General features: G+C 35.3%; 1 long non-coding RNA gene across 4 annotated transcripts; it reads left to right on the top strand.

Annotated features, from left to right (window-relative positions):
- Positions 1 to 13,372: 13,372 nt before the first annotated feature.
- Positions 13,373 to 21,559, top strand: LOC114306786 (uncharacterized). Of its 4 annotated transcripts, none has more exons than XR_003644826.2 (3): positions 13,373 to 13,547; positions 20,370 to 20,552; positions 20,693 to 21,559. It is a non-coding gene; the product is annotated as an uncharacterized LOC114306786 (long non-coding RNA). The 4 variants fall into 4 exon arrangements; XR_003644825.2 differs by having other exon boundaries at positions 13,377 to 13,547; positions 20,201 to 20,552; XR_003644827.2 differs by having other exon boundaries at positions 13,377 to 13,610; positions 20,201 to 20,552.
- The last annotated feature ends 1,257 nt before the right edge of the window (positions 21,560 to 22,816 follow it).

Raw genomic sequence — 22,816 nt, 5'->3', positions numbered from 1 at the left:
ATCTGACTTAACTATATAGCAAGAAAGTCAATTAATGAGTGTTCTCGTGGCACATCAGAGTGCTATAGGGTAGTCGGTGGCTAATTTAAGAGGGATAGATCCCTCTGTGTGCATGCATTATATACATCTAGATGAGGACACCAAACCTTCTCGTGAAATGCAATGGAGGCTTGATCTCAATATGAAAGAGGTAGTAAAAAAAGAGGTGTTGAAATTATTGGATGCGGGTATTATATACCCCATCTTAGATAGCAAGTGGGTGAGTCCCACACAAGTGGTGCCCAAGAAATCTAGCATTACTATTGTTGAGAATGAGCAAAGAGAGTTAGTCCCCACATGAACCACTACTGTGCAGCGAGTGTGCATTGATTTTAGTAGATTAAATTCCATGACTAGGAAGGACCATCTTCCATTGCCATTTATTGACCAAATTCTAGAGCAGTTAGTAAGGCAGAGCTACTATTGTTTCCTTGATGGCTAATTTGGTTACAATCAAGTTCATATGTATCCTGATGGCCAGGAAAAGACCACCTTCACATGTCATTTTGGCATTTTTGCCTATCGCCGAATGCCCTTTGGGCTTTACAATGCACCAGCGACCTTTCAATGGTGCATGATGGCTATCTTATCTAACATGGTGGAGAAATTTTTAGAGGTCTTCATGGATGACTTCTCCGTGTTTGAGCTGTCTTTTGAGGAATGTCTCCAGAACGTAACTAAAGTCCTTACTCGTTGTGTGGAGACAAACCTTGTTTTGAGTTAGAAGAAGAGCCATTTTATGGTTCGCGAGGGTATAGTGTTGGGATACAGTGTGTCCCCTCTAGGTATAGAAGTAGACAAAACAAAGGTTGACCTCATTGCAAGCCTTCCTCCACCCACTTCTATGCGTCAAGTTAGGTCTTTCCTAGGGCATGCAGGTTTTTACCGTCGATTCATCAAAGACTTTAACAAAATATCCCGTCCTTTGTATAGTTTACTTGCTAAAGACGCACCTTTTATCTTTGATGATGCATGTTTGAAATCTTTCAAAACATTTCGAGTGACCTTTTCTATTGCCCCCATCGTGCAATCCCCTGAGTGGTCCCTTAATTTCGAGATTATGTGTGATGCATCTGATTATACCCTCGGTGCCGTCTTGGGCAAAAGGGTGAATAAAGTGCCCCATGTTATATACTATGCTAGTCATACTCTTTCTGATGCTCAATTAAACTACACTACCACTGAGAAAGAGTTACTAGCTGTTGTCTTTGCACTTGATAAGTTCCCGTCCTACCTCCTGGGGTCTAAAGTCGTTGTGTTCACTGAGCACGCCACTTTGCGGTACTTATTGTCCAAAAAAGAAACCAAACCTAGGTTGATTAGGTAGATTCTACTTATTCAGGAGTTTGACCTAGAAATTTGGGACAAGAAGGGATCCAAGAATGTCGTTGTAAATCATCTATCCCGAATCCTTATTGAGCACACAAGTGATCCCTTAGCCTTGCACGACTCGTTTTCGAACGAGCAACTTTTTGCGGTGTCACAAGTGACGCTCTCGTGGTTTGCACACATAGTGAATTACTTGGCGGTTAGTCAAATTCCTAAAACTTGGTCTAAGCAAGACAAAGACCGATTTTTCTCACAAGTCAATCACTATTTTCTAGGAAGACTCGAAATTGTTCAAGTATTGTCCGGATCAAGTGATTTGGCTTTATGTGCCTGAGAGTGAAACCTATAGCCTTCTCACCTTTTGGGTTCATTTGGGAAGCGGGTTGACTTTTTGGCTTTTTTGATTATTTTATCCTGGGCTAAAAAGCCTGGTTTGGGAAGGGCTTTTGGCTTTTTTTGGTTTTTGTAAGAGAAAGAATGTAATGATTATGGGTTGGATGTGATGTTTTGTCTTATTGGGCTAAAAAGCCTATTTTGCTTTTTGTAGCTATTTTAGCCAAAAAAGCCTCAAAACCAACTTCCCAAACAGAGGCTTTGTCACTCTCATGCATGTGGCAGCCATTTCAGTGGACAGAAAACCGCTGCCAAGGTTTTACAATATGGGTTTTACTGGCCCTCTATCTTCAAAGATGCCCATAACTTCTGTAGAGCTTGTGTGTATTGTCAACGAATGAGCTCTATGTCACAACAAGATATGATGTCGATGACCCCTATTTTGATTGTTGAGATTTTTAATGTTCGGGGCATTGACTTTATGGGTCCCTTTCCACCATCTTTTGGATTTGAATACATTTTGGTGGCCGTGGACTATCTCTCCAAGTGGGTTGAGGCAGTGGCCACCAGAACGAATGACCACAAAGTTGTGGTTAAATTCCTCAATGAAACCATTTTCTGTTGTTTGGGTTCCCACGTGCCATAATTAGTGATGGTGTGGAACATTTTTGCAACCGATTTTTCAAGGCATTGGTGTGTAAATACATGATCGCTCACAAAGCTGGCACTCCTTATCATCCCCAGACTAGTGGTCAAGTAGAGGTTTCTAATAGGGAAGTCAAACACATCCTCGACAAAACTGTGAGGCCCAATAGAAAAGATTGGTCCACTAGGTTGGTTGATGCACTTTGGGCCTATCGCACTGCATATAAGACACCCATCAGGATGTCTCCGAAAAGTGTGGATGTTCAATGCCAAATTGCAGTTGTTTCCAGGCAAACTTCGGTCTCGGTGGGATGGCCCATATGAGGTAATTGAAGTATTTCCGTATGGGGCGATTGAGATTAAAAATCCACAAGATGGTACGACCTTCAAGGTGAATGGCCAAAGATTGAAACATTATATGGATGGTATTGAAAGAGAGGAGATGATTGAGGTTGTCCACTTGACGGACCCAATATATCTTCCATCGTAAATATTTTGATCTAGAAGACTTTAAATCCTCTAAAGGTGTAATTCACTTGGTGTTTACCATGCTTGAACGGCATTTAACGATCTGGTATAGCCACCTAACGATGTTTGCAGCGAATTCCTAGGTGACCAACTAAAATGGTGGAAACTAGAGTCCGAATAGCAAAGCCTAGAACGCAAAAGTTTGGAATTTTTGAGACTAAAGTCTGGTTTAAATACCTAAGGGTGTGGAGATTGCTTCAAAACCACCCCGGCTTGAACTCGATATGGCAGCCCAATAGGTCAAGTTAGCTTTATGCGACTCGATTCTGGATACCGAATCAACCTAGTTTGTCACCCTGTTAGAGAATAGGGAAAGTTACAAACATTGTTAGGGAGAAAGGTAGTAGCCGTGGTTTTCGCGTGAAGATTATACCTTTGTTGAGCATTTAGATGTTTTCGAAGTGCTATTTTTATTTCAAATGTGCAATGAAGATAGAAATGGTTTTATTTTTTTTGGGTTGTAATCGGGTTTGTAAAATATATATATATATATATATAAGAAGCAGACCGCATGTGCAACCCATATAGGCGCAGGAGTGGTCAATCCCAAAAATTGACGCACGAGCGGCCCAATATTCATTGCACGTGCAGCCCAAATGAGCGCACAAGCAGTCCATCCAAAAAAAAAAAATGGGTGCTCGAGCGAAGGTTCAGACCGCACGAACAGCTCAAGGCCAAAACCTCTCTTTCACAATCGCTGGAGCGGCCTAATTTCGTCGATAGTGCGGCTCATAATTCACCGCACGTGCGGCCCACATGGGCGCACGAGCGATCTGTTAAAAAAAAAAATTTGTGCAATTTTTATTTATTTATTTATTTTTATTTACTTATTTTATTTCTTTAAAAAAAATGATTTCTTTAAGCCAAGCCCTAGACCCACCTTGACCACCACTTTCTAGATACTTTTTCTCTCTACCTCTCATCATCTTCTTTGCTCTCTCTCTCTCTCTAACCCACAAACTCACAAACCCATCAAACCCCACCATCACCAGCCCTTCAACCTTCACTCAACCTTTTCTCACCACCACGTTTCCACTGAAGCATCACCATATTCTCCGACTGGTGACCTTCCGGCAACCATTTTTTCCGGCGGATCTTACATCTTCTCCTCTTCACTTTTTTTCCTTCCTACTTTTCAAGGTAATCACCCTTTTTTTGTTTACATTTCTTAGTTTTCACTTGTAATATCAGTACATTGGTAGTTTAATGGTAGTTTTTTAGCATTGTTCATCATCATCATCCTTACATATGAAAAAAAAAAAAATAGTTTGAACCCAGAAATCGATAGCTACACGTGCAGCCCACCTTTAAAAAACAAATTTATATATATATATATATATACATACATACATATATTTTTCGGGCATCAAAGAAACTAACCACCGCATGTGCGGCCATCTCTGGTGCATGTGCGGCCCCAAAAAAAAACAAATAAAATAAAATAAAATAACACTACTAATAATAATAATATAGCTTGTGGTTGCCTATTTTTGTTTAATGTAGTTGTTTGGTTAGTGATTCTTATTTTTTTTAACTTCAATTTAATTGTTAATTTAATTGGTTAGTGGTTTAGTTCTTATTTTTGCTTTTATTTTCTGTATTTTTATTTTATTTTCTTTTCTTTTCTTTTCTTTTTCTCTACTAACTTATTTATTTATTCCTTGTATTTCATGTTTTCGTTTGTGAATTTTTTTCATGCTAACCTTGTCTAAGTTAATTTAGGGTAGTATTCCAAAAAAAAAAAAAAAAAAAAAAAACAACAACAACATCAGAAGTCCGGTGGTGTGATGATAAGGAGGATTTGAGCGATTCGTGCATGCATGCGATATTTGATGAGTGCTGATATAATAGTTCCACGTTTTTTGTTGTGTTGGTTGTATTGTTTTGTGCAGATATGGCTACATCGTCCCGTTGAGCACCCAAACGGCCTCACAATGCCAACATAACAGTTAGGGACGTGCCAACCGACATCTAGGCCAACAAATAAATTGCCTCAGACACACCCTTTGACGTGGCCTTCTTCCGATGCCACCAACCCACTATGTAGAGTGTGAAACAAGTTGAAGACCGAGGTCTACTAGACGTCTGCAACGTCACTGAACCCGCCTATCCTTGCATTGTGCGAGTATTTTATCAAAATATATATATCAGTGACGAGGCCCTGAGAGCCCTTCTTTCCAATGTTGATGGGGTGAAGTTAACGGTCACACCAGCTTCCATTGCTAAGGTTCTAGACTGCTCCATGGACACTATCAATGCAGAGCAGTTCTCGGTGTTCACTCGGAACTCATAGTCCCGGCATTAGTGACCAAATTCTATGAGGGGCGACAGGATGATGACAATTGCATCAACATCCGTCAGGCTAACTTACCACGCCGCCTCCTCTTCCTTGATGTGGTTCTCAAGGAAGAGCCACCGCCATTCCGTATGACGCGCATGCAATATCAGGCTATATTGGATAATCAAGCTGCCATTCAGCAATTTGTGGTTGATCTCTGGACAAACTATCAGGCATATCGGGATTACTCACATACGACATTTGACCAAGTTAATGCCCGTCAGCTCGAGTATAAGCTTGGCGCTAGGGTTCATAATGAGACATTCGAGACTCGAATGCTGATGCATGCCTTATTTGAGCAGCACTTTCTACCATCGTCAGATCCAAATCAGTGATATACGGTTTATTTTCTTTGTTTTATTTCTTTATTTATTTTTGTTTTGTTTTATTTTATTTTATTTTTCTTTTCCTTTTATACAGTACAGTCAAAAAACAAAAACAATGTGTGTATGTGTGTGTGTTTGGTTCGTCCCTACCTCACTGGATGTGCGCCTACGCCGTATGGTAAGATCCTCTCTCTCTCATTTTACTATCTACTTTACAGTTGCTTACATTGAGGATAATGTTGTATTCCAGTTGGGGGGTGAGGGTATTTATAAAAACAATTCATGTTTGTACTTACTGCACTTGATTACAGCACTTCACTTGATGTTCACTTTTTGCCAGTATGATGGTGATATAAGCATATGTTAATTGAGGAACATAGTGGGCTTGTATGAAAAGGGTTTATTGGATAAATACTCGCATGTGATGTTTGCAATAGGAGAGTTGTTTGTGTTTGTAGTACTAGTATACTTGTCATGAGTATGCCTTAATTCACATGAACACACTTTCATAGCGGTGACCTCTCTATTCTAATCCCTGGTGTACATCATTGATAATTGTTAGTGTTACAGAAAAGAATAAATGAGTAGCCTTGATTCTCAAAAAAACATAAATAAATAAATAAAAAATTAGAAAAACCTTGACTTGTTTGGGTTCGTAGCCTCTTTAACTCGAGTTATTAAGCCCGTATGGGTGTCTTTACACCTAGTGCCCTAAAACCATCTAGCTTGGGAGTTATTGGCTCAATACTTGCTACATGGGTTAATTAAAAAGCTTAAGGGACCTAGACATTGCACAGTTAAGAAAAAATAATGACTTGTTCGGATCCGTAGCCTTTTCAGCTCGAGTGATTAAGCCTGTTGGGGTTTCTTCACACCTAATGCCTTAAAACCGTCTGGTTTGGGAGTCATTGGCCTAATGCTTGCTACATGGGTTGATTAGAAAGCTTAATGGATTAGGACATTGCACAATCTAAAAAAAAAATAAAAAAAAGAGAAAAATCTGAGAATCTTGGTTGTAAAAGTTTAGTTTTTCTGTATATGTTGAGTGTTATTATGAGTTACACTGAGCTATTATAGTGGATGTAGACTGCACTTTACACCAAGGGCACTGATGATGTGTTTACTAGCATTTGCAAGTACAGGGGACTTAACTTTTGTAATATTGAATTGTGGTTCTTGCTCAATAGATTCCTTCATGCTTGTCCATTGTGCTTGCAATGACTCATCATTTCTTAATATCATACTGTAGTTGGCACATAAGTTAATTGATAGTTGGAGTAATGTGATTACTTTTTGTGTTAGGCAAATGTGAATATGTTAATGTTTGTGCATATCATTTCTGGAAACCCTCACAAGATTATACTCATTCACTTGGGGTAACTTTGTGGTTTAAAGGTTTGTTGCATATGTTAAATGCAATCGTGATCTCCACGAAAGTGGCTTAGAGTATTTTATTTTCGTTATTTCTATTGTTTTGTTCGAGGACTAGCAAATGTAAGTTGGGAGATGTGATGTAGGCCAAAAAGTATCACATTGAGGCTGCTTAAGTTACATTTATAGTCTTTGAATTTTGTTTGTTTGGGAGAGATAATGTGTTTTGTACACTTGTACAGATTTGGTAGGCAACACGCAAATTCAAGCAAAAAGTGGCGCAAAAGTAAATTCTCTGTGCTAGTAGTGACAATTCCTAGCCTGCCACCTTACCACACGTACGGCCAGGATCCACCGCACGTGCGGCCCACCACCGCTCGACCAGAAATTAGGGCTGCTCGAGTGGCCCATCTGCAGAAATTTCAGTCTGTTCTGTTATGAATAAAAGGAAAAAAAGAGGCTGCTCTTAGGGTGCTGAAAATATTTGAAGGAAAAGGAGAGGCTAGGGTTTGAAGAGAGGGGATTGTCAAGCTTCAAGGATAATTTTATGGAGACTTCTTCTTCTTCTACTTCTTCTCACTCCTCCATGAGTAGCTACGCTCCTATTGCTAGGGTTTTGATGAAACCTTAGCCAAGTAAATAGGTTTTCTTTTATGTAATGATTTGAACAACTGTATGATTCTCAAAAAGTTTTCAAACATAATTTTCCATTATTTCTTCAAGTATTCTTCTTTTTTTAATTGTTGAATACTTCACATGCAATGGTTTTCTGTGCTTTCATGTTCAAGGTATGAAACGAGCCATACTACGAGGGACGAGTCGTGTAACTACCCTAATTTAGAGCGAACAACTCATACTATTTAAGATGGCTCGTGCCTATACATTGAATGTTTTAATTTTCTTGATCAATACTTTGAATTTGTTGTTGCGAAGTATTATTTAACATAATTGATTTTCAAATTGAAACCATGTTTATATAACTAGTGGTGAATTCATTATCCTAGGTTTTTTTCCAAAATCAGTAATTTAATCTTTATTTATAATTGCTAGTTTATTTGCTTTGTTTAATTTAATTATCATTAGGTTATGAACAACCATCTCTTTCATCAAAATTAGTTTATGAATTTCACAATTAAATTAGTTTGATTTCTCGTTTGTCCTTATGGATCGATACCTGGACTTAGTACTATTCTAAAGAATTTGGTATAATTTAGTGTTTATTTTTGGTGTGTGAAACGACCCATCAGTTCATCTTATAAATCTCATAGTAAAAGCTGTTCATACAAAAAATTAATTTCATTGGGTATCACGAGACACGTGAACAAATTATATTTTATTTTTTAAAATGGACAGTAACTGTGAGTTTAAATTTAAACCACCTATTTTATAAAATAAAATGTGATTTTTTTTCTATCTATTCATTGATTTTGTATGAAATTGACTTTTTGGACAAACAAATTTTACTAAAAGATTTACAAATTTAATGGTTTGAATTATCATTATAGGCCCAGAATGAGCCTCATAAAATAAAGTATGATAAAATATGAAGTGTAGTGGTTTAGAGAGGAGCCATTCTCACATAATTTACGTCTGTAGGTTGGATTTTATGAATTGTAAATTGAAATATGATTGATATATAATCATGCTTGCTAGATATTGTAGTTTTGCATTAAAGAAAAAAGAAGTAAGAAGTAGAAAAATTATAGAACATGACTAATTTTTATCTTTTTGAGTTATTCTTAATTTATGTAATTAAATTTTAATAATTATATACACAAATAAATTTTGTGTGTATTAGAATATATATAATTATGAGTAAACATTTTACGAATTATTATTATTTTAAATAAGTGAAAATATCCTAATTTGAGAAATTTGCCTAGGATCCCATATTAGGCCGCCCTGTACAAAAGATGCATTACCAAGATTATTAATAAACAATTACTATTACTATTTATTAATAAAACTGTTATTCATCATTTCGACACATTTTAAAATTAGAGTCGCTATTTCCACTCCACTTTGTTTCAAATACATTATTTTCTTTGTTCTTATTATGCATCGTTACTATTCTCACTCCATTTTATTCCAAATACACTCCTTGCTATATATAATAAGGACAAAAAAAGGAATGTACTTAGAGCAAAATAGAGTGAGAATAACGATCACCTTTAAAATTTAAGACTATTACTATTACTATTTTATTTATTTTTTGTTTTAAATACACACGTTCAAATTATTAATAAATAAATAAAATCTTACTTATTAATAAATAAGATATTAATTTTAATACTTTAATCACACTATCAAAAAAAATTGATATATATTATTAAAAAACGTTATGAGATATTTAATATTAAATTTTCTTTTAAAATTTTTATAAAATTTATGTGAGAGAGAAAGAGAAGGGAGAGAGGGAGGGTTGCAATCGAGTCGAGTTTTAGTATATTAAGACTTGTTTACTAAGATTTTAACGAGGTTGAACTTGAGTTCGAATTCAATAAAAATTTATGGAACTCAGCTTGAGCCAAGTTGAATTAGCCTTGACTCGAGCTTGAATCTATTCACAAGTCTTAATGAGCAAAAAAAATTATAAATTTATACTTACATTTGAGACTAAAATTATAATTGAAATTTTGATGATACAATTATATATACAATATATAAAAACGTACTACAAGAAAAATCAATATTTTACCATAGTAATAATAACTGCCACTATTATTATATAAATATATTATATATAGTTAGCTATTATTTAAATATATAAATAACATATTTATCTTATTGTTTATACATATTTTTACGTTATTTCATATATAAATAATATATTTATTTTATTATTTAAATAAATATTATACAAGCCTAACTAACAAGTCAAGTTATAGTTTGTTTGGATTTGTTTATTAAGCTTTTAATGAATTCGAATTCGAGTTTGAACATAATAAAAATTTAATGAACCGAATTCGAATGAGTTCTTATCAAATCAAGTTTGAGTCTATTCATGAACGATTCTGTTTATTTGCAACCCTAGAGAGGGGAGACACTCTGAAGATATTTCAGTTGATATTCTTGTAGCTTTCGGATATGAGTCACAGGTGGGTATCGATGGGTCAGACTTATGTTGCAAATTACGAAATTGAAGTTTGGGAAGACTAAATAAGTGTACTTTTTGACTTTTTTTGTATTATGTGTAGAAAAAGTAGAGAGAAAATGTTGATTGATGTGACCCAAAAAAGATAAAAAGATGAAATAAGTGCACTTTTTTTTGTTAGCCAAACTTGGCCTGAATGTTGTCCAAGCCCCTCATGGGTCGAGAACAAATTAAAAAATAATAATAAATCTTGAGAGATTGATCAATAAGTCTTATATTTTAGATTTGTAATTTATATAATTTCATATTTTTTCTTGTGATCTATTTAGTCATTTTAAATGTGTAATGACTCATTTATCCGTCACATTTAAGTATCATATTAAAAAAAATATACTAAGGAGTTTTTTAGTATCACATCATACTGTCACATTGGAGTGTCACATTTGGAAAAAATACACTAAAGAGTTTTTAATTTTTTTAGAGTGTCGCATCATAGCCATCACATTATTACGTTTGAGAAAAGTATACTGAGTAGTTTTTTTTTTTTTTTGAGTGTCACATCATAACCCTCACGTTGTCACATTTAAAAAAAAGTACACTAAGTAATTTTTAATTTTTTTAGAGTAAAAGTTTTGAAGTGTTACATCATACCTGTCATATTGTTACATTTGGAAAAAGTTCACTAAGAAGTTTTCAATTTTTTTGGAGTGTCACGTCGTTGGAGTATCACATTAATACCTATCACATTGGGCCCTGTTTGATTGGGGGATATAAAGATTGGGATTGGATATTATATCCGGTGGGGTCCATATATCCCATGTTTGCAATTTTTTTTTGAAGGGGATATAATATCCGGTGGGATTGTATATCCCCCAAAAGTGGAGGATATACAATACCACACCCCCCCCCATTATATCATATCCCCTTGGTGGGGATATGATGTAAAAAGTCCAATTTACCCTTTTTTCTATCTAACATAATATAACTTAATATATTTTTTTGAATTTAATATAATATAATTATTGAATTTAATTTAATATTATTGAATTTAATATATTATAAATATTATTGAATTTAATATAATATAATATTATATTATTTAATTTAATTTAATTTAATATAATATAATTTAATACAAATTTTGAATTTAATATAATATAATATTATTGAATTTAATTTACTTTAATATAATTTAATATAAAATTTTGAATTTAATATAATATAATATTATTTAATTTAATATAATATAATTATTGAATTTAATTTAATATAAATATTATTGAATTTAATTTACTTTAATATAATATTATTTAATTTAACACAAATTTTGAATATAATATAATATTATTTAATTTAATTTAAGTTAATATAATATTATTGAATTGAATTTAATATAATATAATTTAATATAAAATTTTGAATTTAATATAATATAATTATTGAATTTAATTTAATATAAATATTATTGAATTTAATTTAATTTAATATAATATTATTTAATTTAAACCAAATTTTGAATTTAATATAATATAATATAATATTATTTAATTTAATTTAATTTAATATAATATTATTGAATTTAATTTAATATAAATTTTGAATTTAATATAATATAATATTATTTAATTTAATTTAATATAATATAATATTATGAGGGCAATCTTGGAAATTACTTGTTATATCCCACAATATATTTTGTAAAACAAACATACATAACATATATCCAATCTTATATATCAAGTCAACAAACATGACTTGGGGGATATACTATCCAATACTTATATCCTATTCATTATATATCCTGACTAAATCCCACATCATATTATATCCTCCATTTTATATCCAACGAAACAAACGGGGCCTTGGAGTATTACATTATACCTGTCACATTAATAAAAGGATATAGTTGCCAATCAAAATACTATCGAAATAAAAAATAGGACCGCACGGAAAGAAACTCTCCACTAATAGAACATGACATATCGATAGAAAAAATTTGAGAATAATTGAAATATTTATTTATAAAATGAGATTTATTAGTAAATATCCCTTATAAGAATAAATAAATAAAATCAGGGCATAGACTTGGCAAAAAAAATCCAAGTCCAAAAAATACACACAAAAAATGACCGACACTAACAATCTTTAAAAAAATAAATAAAGAAGATATAACGGATTTAATTGTAATCAAACCAAAAACCACAATCGATATAGAAACTATTTTAAATTTATTTAAATATTAAATGAAACCAATACTGAATTAGGGGAGGATGAATATAGAAGGTCGCTGTTTTATGGAGTACTAATGGGAAGGTCCTATTTCAACGATTTAAAACTTTCCTAACCTTAAAACAAATCACTTGTATCAATTTGTCTTATATATTCTTAATCGTTACAAATATATATATATATATATATATATATATTTATTTAAATTTAAAGGCGCTGTTATATCTCATCACCGTCAGACCATTGTTTGAAAGTCACTGGACGTCAAAAACATTTTTGAAGATTCATTGGAATGTCCACAACATGACCAGGAAAAAAAAAAAAGAAGGGGAGAAAATAAAGCGAAAACATAACAAAATTTAACTACATCCTCTAACACCACAAAACATGAAGGAAAAAAAAAAAAAAAAAAAAACTCTTTATCATACAAAATAAATAATTTTCAATTCACAAAATTATAAAAATTTAGAATTTAAATTTATTACTCATCAAACTGCATAAATTTGTAATTTCAAAACTATTAAAATTATCAATTTGCAATTCAAAACTACAAAAATTATCAATTTACTCGCTTGCAATTTATCAAAACGCAATTTCACTTCGTGGCAATGGTGGTAATCTTGGATCAGTAATTTCTAAGGGTTTGTTGCTTTTCAATTTGTCAATGTTTTTTTTTTTTAAATTTTAAAAAAGAGAAAAGAAAAGGCTACAGTCTTATAGAAAAGTGTAAACATATCTACAAAACTACAAAATTTTGCAATTCTCACTGTCTGTATTTTTAACTAGAAAATTATTTTTTCATAACAAAATACAAAGTATTGAAAATAAATTGGGATAAAAAATTAAGGCAAAATTATTTAATTAAATTATGATAAAGAGAGAGGGCAAAAAAATTAGGACAAACAAAATTAAAGTAAAATTATTCGATTAAAATATGATAAAGAGGTAGGGCAAAAAAATTAAGATAAATTTTTTTATTCTATTAAATCTTAACATTAGACTCCATTTGGACTCATTAAGCGTCCGTTTGGGAAGACAATTTTGGACTAATTTAGTCATTACCATCCAAAAAAGGCTAATTTAGCCACTACCGTTCAAATCACCTTCACGTGCTTACATAGAACCCATGCCATGATGAATATACCACCACATGCTGAATTGAAAAAGGCAAATCGCCGACGGTGAAAGGTGAATCGCCAATGCTGCGACAGGAAGCCATCTTGTGAAGCTTGCCAAAGTCGATTGCCACCGTACTACACATCATTGGCATCGCAAAAGACTCACGAAGATCTCAACTGAGCTGAACGCCGCCCAGGTACACATCTGCGACGTCGAAGCATAATTCATTGGCCCAAACACCACCAACCGTCAAGTAGTGGTTGGTTTTCTGTATTACCATTGTTTTTTTGTGTGTGAATCTGTGTGCCTTCAACCATCATCTCTGAAAGCCATTGTTATGTTATTTTCCTCCATTTTTTTATGTTTATTTTGTGTGTGGCATGTGGGAAACCCACTGATCTATCGGCAAAAACCTTCCTTCACCTCCATTTTTTTTTTTTTTTTTTTGTAAACTAGAAATTTTGAGCATTGGCATATAACTGATTGAACAAATGCTTTGGTTGTGAATCTGAGGTTCAAGTTGTGTTTTTCTTTTGTGAAACTGAAGATCTGAATTATTTGTGGAATGGTCAATTTTTTGTGCATCATCAGGTTCTGTATATGAAGGTTTTTTTTTTTCTTTCCAACTTTTTTTTTTTTTTTTTTTAAGAAAAACTGATCTTCTGATGTGGTGAGGTTCATGTTTTTTTTTTTTTTTTTTTTGTGCAATTGGTATAATTCCTGTTACAATGTTGCGAATTTCATGAATTAATTTTATTTCTATGTTGTGAAATTGGTATAATTCCTAGTAAAAATTAACTCTTTCAACATTAATGAACAACACTGAATAGGAATTAATTTTTTGCCAAAAGTAATTTTTGTAGGATTGTAAGTAACACCATAATTTATTTTTATTTTTTTGCGAACATGAATTATTATTTTTTTTTTTTTGGCCTTCTCAATTGTTTCTGTTTTTTGCCAACATGAATTAAAAAAAATTTGTAACTAAGGTTCTGTTTCATTTTTTTGCCAACATGAAATTAAATTAAATTTCCACCATTTTATTCTGCTCTTGTTTTTTTTTTTTTTTTACCATGTCACAAAATTTTCTTTTTTGTTAACATCTTCAATGAAATTTCTGTAATTACATATTTCGCTTGGAACTTTTGGATTACGTTATTTCTGACTCTGCTCCGTGGAAATGTTGGGTTAGCTTTTCGATTGTCGAATTATGTATTTATCTCTTCACAAAAACTCTCATGGTTTCAATAAGGGTTTTAAATTATGTGTAATTTCTGTTTTATGAAATACAAACTGTAGGACCCCTCACTTAACATGACAAATTTTACCGCAAGAGGAACGGTACACCTATGATTTAACACATGGAATTTGGTTATTTGTATCTTTCTTTAGAAGGATAGAACAAATGTAATGAGTTGTACATTAATTGAAAAATGGAAATGGAGATGAATTCCAGATATGATTTATGTTATTCGTGGTTTATAGGAAAATGCTCGCATTTCACATACGGAGAAATTTATAATTGACAATGTATATTTTTGCTGTTGTAGAACCCAATTTTCAAATAACATCTGTTTATTTTCCTCAGTTTTTAACAATATGACACTTTCATGAACTGTCAATAATGTGCCACCCACATGTTAGTCTTTCGCCCGGTCAGCAAACATAGCATGGCTTCGTTTACCTCTACTACCACTTCCAGTACATGGCCACGTCGGATCTGTGGCTGTGGCTATGGCCACTGTATTGTTAAGATATTCAGTTCGACCAAAAATCCAGGGCATCCCTACTTTGCATGTCTCCGCCTTGTGGTGAGTGCCCAATTCATTAACAGTCATAACTGCATTTCATTATGAACCAATTGACTAATAGCTTCGTCATTTGCACTCATCAACCGTGTGTTAGTTAGATTGGTTAGTGCGAAGAACCACGCCGACAAAGCACGGACTATGCATCATCCAGAAATGACATTGTCATTTAATTGTGGGATGATGTCATACAAATTCAACAGTCATTACGTCACCTTAAAACCATTGTCTACGTGCTATGCATTGTCGTTGTCATTTTGTTGTTACGTATGTAAGGAATATTGTAGGAGGTCGTACAGATGTTGCCTGTTATGTAAATGAGTTTGACTTGCATTGCATGATGTAGACGTCCCCGAACGTCCCGGGAGGGAATCCTGTTTTGTTCATTGGGCTTACTATAGTTCGGACTCAAATGTCACGGTTCTGAATCTAATCTCACAAAGTGCAATGCAAGATCGATAAATCACCAAAGAGTCCAAATCCGACAAATCGTTTTGAAAAACTGATTTTTAGAAAGAAGTGCCAAACATGGACTGCTTTGCCAGATACAAAGTCGCCATCTAAATATTTTATTTTTGGAGAAATTTAGGAAACCCTGACTCGTTGTCTAAGGCCACGTGTCCGTCATCACCAAAGTTGCCTCGGCTTGGGAACTTGGGTACGATTGGAGAAGGTCAGCTATGAGCACCCCCGCTCGCCCGATCAAAGATCGGCCACTACTAGATAAGATATCTAGTTTATGAAAACACATATGTTCTTATTCCGGTTTATTAGCCTAGAATTACTATGTGATGCGCACAGCACACAAGTATAGACTAGATCGCTTAATTTGGAACAAAGTATCGCATATCCGTTTGCTTGAAAAATGATTTGTAGTTTGCTACTCGGAAGTAAGCTAAAATGCGAATTTCAATAAATTGTTCCAATTCAAGTAATCCAACATTCACCCACAGGCATTTAGGCAGTTAAACACTTAAGCAGTTAGCCTCATGGCAAGCAAGCTATCATATTAACACTCACACGCATGCAAGATGCTAAAGCATAAATACTTACAGTGTACTCCGAGCCAAAACAAAGAGCATGTTAGTAATCAATGTATGATCCAAGTCCATGTTAAAATGGCTAATGCATCGCATATAAAATGCAACTAGAATAGGCTCGGCTAATCTAAAATGACATATGAATGCAACACTTGATACATGTATAGGAATTAAATACAATGAAGTTAGTATGATGCGCCGAACCCGGTGCATGCAATACAAATGAATGAATGCAAACATGCAAAGCATAAGGATGCTAATTGAAATATGCTCTAATCTAACCATCAAAAGTTGGTAAATAAAAGGGAGAAAGACGTGAGGTTGGAAGACATTCGCACACTCACGCACACTTATTACAAAATTCGCCCTCTCGACGGAGGGTCCGAAAGAATAATACAGGCCAAATAAATAATTAACTATCCTAGCTAATTAGATATTACAAAACCACTGAACTAATTAACAAATTAATTAAGCTATGAAAGCAGTAAAATAGCCTCAGGAAGAGGGATGCATGCGCGCTCGGATGGCTTTACTCGAAAATCCACTGCCATGCTCACACTGCCTCTGTTTACATTGCTCTGCACCTCTGGAAACTTCACAAGTCTCAAGGATGCTTCTGAATCATCTTGGGGACCTTCTGAGAGTCCGTCGGCCAAGATCATCTACCACAAATGAGGACATCGGCCAGCCATGGTTAGTCGGCCGGCACTGAATATGGTCAGTCGACCATCCCTTCCTGCAGAAACCTGTTTTGCTGCAACAGAGGACAAACAGAGCATGGCAATGCATTTTCAAAGCAATGTGTGCACTACCACTCTCCTTATCATGTTATGGACTCAAGGGAGTATAGCCCTCGACTCTCGGGCCACCAATCACGCATCTCGATGCATGATGGCTAAAGGAGCCAAGTGTGCAAATCAATATGGAATGAAATGCATATAACACGTAAAGGGGCCCAACTTCTATCATGATTGATCAAGAGGCAAGGGATGCATGCTCGGTGCTATGCAACCTAAACATGTGAGCATACTAGTGCAAAATAAGCATACAAGCCACAATATTACACAAGGCAATTAGCATATAACAATATGCAAAGACAAGCATGCAAACAAGCATGTGACTTTATTCAATCATGTAACAACATGTGAGGGAAACATGTGACAACATGTTAAGCAATGTAAAACCAAAAGAATGCATGCCAAATGCACTACCACTTAAGCATGCAACAATATATTAATAGGCCAAGTATGCGACAACATGCAAGGCAAGCATGCAACAACATGCGGGGATGGTCTTAAACCAAAATGGACAGCTCTCAAATAAGCCCAAATCGGTGGCCAAAATGAAATGGGAATGAGGACAAATGCACATATAAACATGCGTGCCAATTAACCTAAAGACTAAGACATAAAAGGCAACTTTCAAGAACACTTAAAAGGAAAGAAAAGCGTGCAAATGTGACAACATTATATGCTCTGAAATGATGCTATAAGTGATGCCAAATCACATGAACAAGTCAAGCATGCATGATTAAGGCTTAAGGCTTAAAACTAGGCAAGGGACTTGAACCAATACTACACCAAACAAAGAGCATATGGCAAGCATAACCCAAAACAGTCCTAAATCATGGCAAAGTAAGCCTAAAACATGCAATGACCAAAGCCAAAACAAGCTAAAACAAAGGAGCAAAATCATGAGACATGTAAGGCCATCAAAGAGGTGTTACCCTACACCTAATACAACCAAACATGGCATGATTTAAGCAACCCAAAACAGAGTTTTAACATGCCAAAATGAGCCCAAAAACCCACGTAGATGGCATCCCAATGACCTAAGCATGTCGGCATACGCAATATCACATTCATGAGGCATAAAACACAAACTCTTTAAAGCATTAAAGGAGCGATAAGTACAAGTATTCAAGCATACTATATAGACTGAAATAACATTATAAGTGATGCCAAACCACTAAAATGATCCAAATAGAGCATGTTAGAGGATTCAATGCTCAAAGCCTACAAGTTAGAATACATGGTAGCTACACAAATCAATGCAAGCATGGCCAAAACAATGAAAAACATAGCTTAATCATGCTACAACAAGGCTAAAAGCTTCATGGAGTTGAGGCAAAATCATGCTAAAAAACACATGTTACAACATGATGGATGTTAAGGCCAAATCATGGGATTACAAGATAAGTGTATGAAGCATACATGACATGTCTAAACCAACTCAAAACAGAAGTGTATCATGGCAAAACAAAGCCTAATACATACTGAAATGGAGCTAAAACAAACTAAACACACATGCTACCACATAAGCCATTTATGCAAGCATTAAAGACAACAAGAAGAGGGGATGACCCTCTCCAATTTTGGACCTCAAAACCACCTCTCCACCACTAACAATCCTCTGGATTTCAGTGGTAGAGAGGTCATGCAAAGACCAAAACAATGGCCAAAAGGTATGGCCTAAGACAAGGCCTAACAAGGCCTTGGAGGGGGGAGACAACCCCAAACCTCAAAGTGACCTTAAACAAAGTTCTAAAGCACACAAAATTAGAACTTTTATCAGTTATAGTCAAAGCTTAAAACAATAAGCAAGAATAGCTAAAAGCCTAAGCAAGAAAGGGGTAACTAAAGTAAGGATGCTTACCCTTGTAGACCTTCTTTAGAAACAAAGCTCCAGCACCTTTCTTTGGTCAAAACCAGTCCAAGAACCCTAACAGCAATCTTCTAAGGCCTCAACAACCCAAGGGTGGTGTAATGCTAGGTGTTCTAGTGCAAAAGTAAGACAAAACTCACTTTAGGTCACAAAACAAGACCAAACCAAGAAAAATAGATACAATATTATATCTATCCTCTCTAACCCTAATTTCTCTGAACCTCTGAGAAGGGAGGAGGGCCTTCCCTCTTATAGGAATTCAATTCCTAAGATTCTTGGAGAAGCTAACACAAGGGAGCAAATCCCTCAATACACGTGTATGGAGGGGGTGTAAAGTGGACACCAGCTGTGACAGCTGGCATAAAATATCTGCCAAAAGCAGATGGAAAGGGGTCGACCAGCAGAAATGGCCGATTGACCAACAAAGGTGGCCGACTGACCAACAAAGGTGCCGACCGGCCACAATCTTTGGCCGATGGCAAGAAAAAAGGGCCGGTGGCATCATGCCTTGGCCGGTGGGTTGAGGGGATGGCCAACAAGCCGCCCTCTTCCTTCCCAAGCAAAAATACAAGTGTTTGGTCTACAACCAAGCACAAAACAATCAAGTTAAGAGATCTTGAGGCGGGGCGCCCGGCCGAGACCTCCGAGAACTCAAAATGAACACGAACATGAATGATCACCGAGTGTTCAAACGGCGACGTCCAAGTCTTGAGGACTGTCAAAAATGGGGTGTTTACACATGACTAGTTTGGAGTAGACATTAATGACTAGTCTTTTGTACTGTTTCACTTCAAATGTTTAAATCCGTTCTGCATGAATGTTATGTGTCTGTATTGCTATGTTAGTTAATGTGCAATGGTTATATATTGTCCAACGTAACATCCAGTTATTGTTTTCAATGTGCAATGCCCATACACTGTTCATGTGGAAACCATTTCAAATTACTGTGCTACGGTCTTACATGTATGTCTGTAACAAGCAAAGTTGGTGATTATAAGGAAACTTTAGGAGGTTGTTAGAATGTTGAATGTTATGCCTTTAGTTTGCCTTGTGTGCCATGACTAATTTGGGTGAGACATTAAAGACTATTTTTATGTACTATTTCTATTCCAATGTTTTTAAGCGAAATGCATGAATGTTATGTGTTTGTGTTCCTATATGTTAGTTAATTTGCAATGGTTATATACTGTCAATTTTAGCATCCATTTAAATTGCTTAATGTGCAATGGCCATATATTGTTCATGTGGGAACCTATTTACATTACTGTCGTATAGTCTTATATGTATGTCTATAACAAGTAAATTTGTGATGGTGATAATTTTGACCCGTAAATTAGTTGCTTGACCTGCGTGGTTAGTCCAAATTGCTTCTACACGTACGTCTCCTCGTACCCTTTCGAAAAACAAAGACATTGCTCTAGAGAAGTCAAGCAGTTTGGAAGAGACACACAAGCAGTTAAACCACAAGGCCTCCTAGGACAGTGACTCATCAGAATTTTTCTGCAGTTAATTGCCAGTGAGATAACAAAAGGAAATTGGCCATTCCTAGTCCTCAGCCAAGCAAAGTACAAGTCGTTGGCAAGGAAATTTGAGAAAAAAACAGGACGGAAACATAGCCTCAAACAGTTGAAGAACAAATACATGAGTCTCAAAAAAGTGTCAGATGAGTGATAGGACAAGATGGAATCGGTAAGTACAATGTAGTTTTCGTATGTTTGTTTCGTTTCATATTTTCCCTTCGTCATTTATATTTTCCATTTCTATTGTTACTCAAACATTCATCTATTGCATGTAACGTATACTTTTTTTATCAATGTCCAATTTTGCAGATAAACAAGGTTTGTGCAAAGTTCAGGAAAAAAAAACTTTGGAACATCGCGAGCTGACGGAGACAGTCTTTATAGGGGCTTCAGCTACAGGTAAACACCATTGGACCCCGAGAAAGAAAGTTGTTGAAGCGGCCGATGTCTCATCCAATTCTATGGACAGTATCGGCGCCCAGCCATTTGTTGATCCAATAACTGCACGAGCAAAGGACGTGGATTCAGATTCTTCAATCGAACCAGTTCAGGCTGACGTTAAAAGGAAGCGGACTCCGTCATCAAGTTGTGGAAAGTCGAAGAAAGCAACAAGTGGCGCATCAATTATAGCAGAAAGCATGAACAATCTTACAAATGTAGTGCGTACCTAGAATCAGCAAGTTACGGTGAGGCACCTGACAGGCAACGAATCATTGTACACAATTTCGGAGTGCATGCAAAGGCTTAGCAACATTCTTTCCCTTCTCGGTACACCGTTATTCCATTATGCGTCGACACTGATGGAAAACGCAGATTCCCGAAAGGTGATGATGTGTCAGCCTGATGACAACCACATTGTAGGCTGGCTGACACAGAAACAACTGTAGTCGAGTGCGGCGGCGCCATTTGCCAACCTAAACGAGGCTCCCCGTGTTTGATAACAGTGTCGTGCTAAAGACGCGTTCCCTTCTCTTTCTTTACAAAACTTTTAATTACGTTCATGTTGGACTTGTACTAAACATGATGGATGTGGTGTTTTTTCCTTTTTTGGTTTTTTTTTTTTTTTGGCCCGTTTTTATAAGACTTATTTGCATGTTTGTGTATGTTTGTTGATGATTATGTAGGATGGTTGTGTATTTTTTTTCAAATGGAACAGGATGGTTGTGTTTGTTATTATTTATTGCGAATTCGATGCGCAATGGCAAGTTGTCGTGGCTTGCTTGTTTATTTATTTAGTTATTTGTTTGTTGTTATGTTGTTGTCCAATTGCTATTGGTTGTGCTGGTAATGTACTTTATTTTTTATTGGTTTATGTATTACCAATTACCACTACATTCCCAGTTTGTTTATTTGACATCATTTCACAAGCAATTGTCCTTTACTGTTAGGCATGCAAACCATGGTGATGCAAAGTAAATATTTCCAAAGATGTTGGCAATATGTAATTGGCACCTTCAATTTTTCCTTTAAGCCAGAAGTCACGTGTAAGCTGATTGAAACCATCCCACTGTTGTAGGTCTCGCTTCAATCGACGTGATGAATCCTGAGGATGGAAGCAACAATCCAGAGTTAACGGAAATGCTTAACCAAATGTCCATACAGCTGCAATAACAAAACAACTAGACATTTGTAGAAGTATGCCAGTATGTGCTAGAGTGGTACGAAAAACACATGTCTAAAACACTGTGTCGCACTTCAATTTTGATCGGGCATGCATGGATAACCGAAACTACATGCAGGCCATGTGGGTCGATTTGAAGAAAATGTGTGCATGTCGAAGGAAGTTTTTATAGCTTTGTGTCACACATTAGTAACTGATTTTGGGTTAGAAGTATCGCAAATGTCCATACGGATTAGCTGTCGAAGAAAGCGTTGCAATGTTTATCCACGTATTGAGAGGGCTTCAAAATCGGGAAATCCAAGAACGGTTCTAACATTCGAGAGAGACTGTGTCCCGGCACGTGCATAATGTATTAACAGCGATGAAAGAGTTCACTGTTGTACATTGCAGGCCCACATATAGTTAGCATCACATACATCTATATATGCGGTCTAAACGGAAATACCTACCGTTCAAAGTACTATTTGAAAACCTCACTCAGTTAAGTAAGTGAATCTTCTTATTATTACATTTTATTGGACGTGACGTATGAAAAAATACCCATTTCATGTACCACTAGGAGTAACAATACAATTGGGTTGTTGGCAAGACTGTATCGGTGCCATAGACGAAACACATGCTAGTGCACGAGTTACAGAGCCAGATGTGGCAACATAGTTCGGTAGAAAATACTATCACACGCAAAATATCATGGCCGCCTGCGATTTTGACATGTGTTTTATCTTTGTTTCGTTTGGATGGGAAGGAAGTATGCACGATAGTCGTATCTGCAATGAGATACTAACAAATGACAATATCCCATTTCCACATCT

The sequence above is a fragment of the Camellia sinensis genome, chromosome 1 (genome assembly GCF_055761805.1).
Source record: "Camellia sinensis isolate YWXY chromosome 1, ASM5576180v1, whole genome shotgun sequence".
Taxonomy (NCBI): domain Eukaryota; kingdom Viridiplantae; phylum Streptophyta; class Magnoliopsida; order Ericales; family Theaceae; genus Camellia; species Camellia sinensis.
Note: the sequence above shows the minus strand (reverse complement) of the source record. Positions and strands in the feature narration are given on the sequence as shown.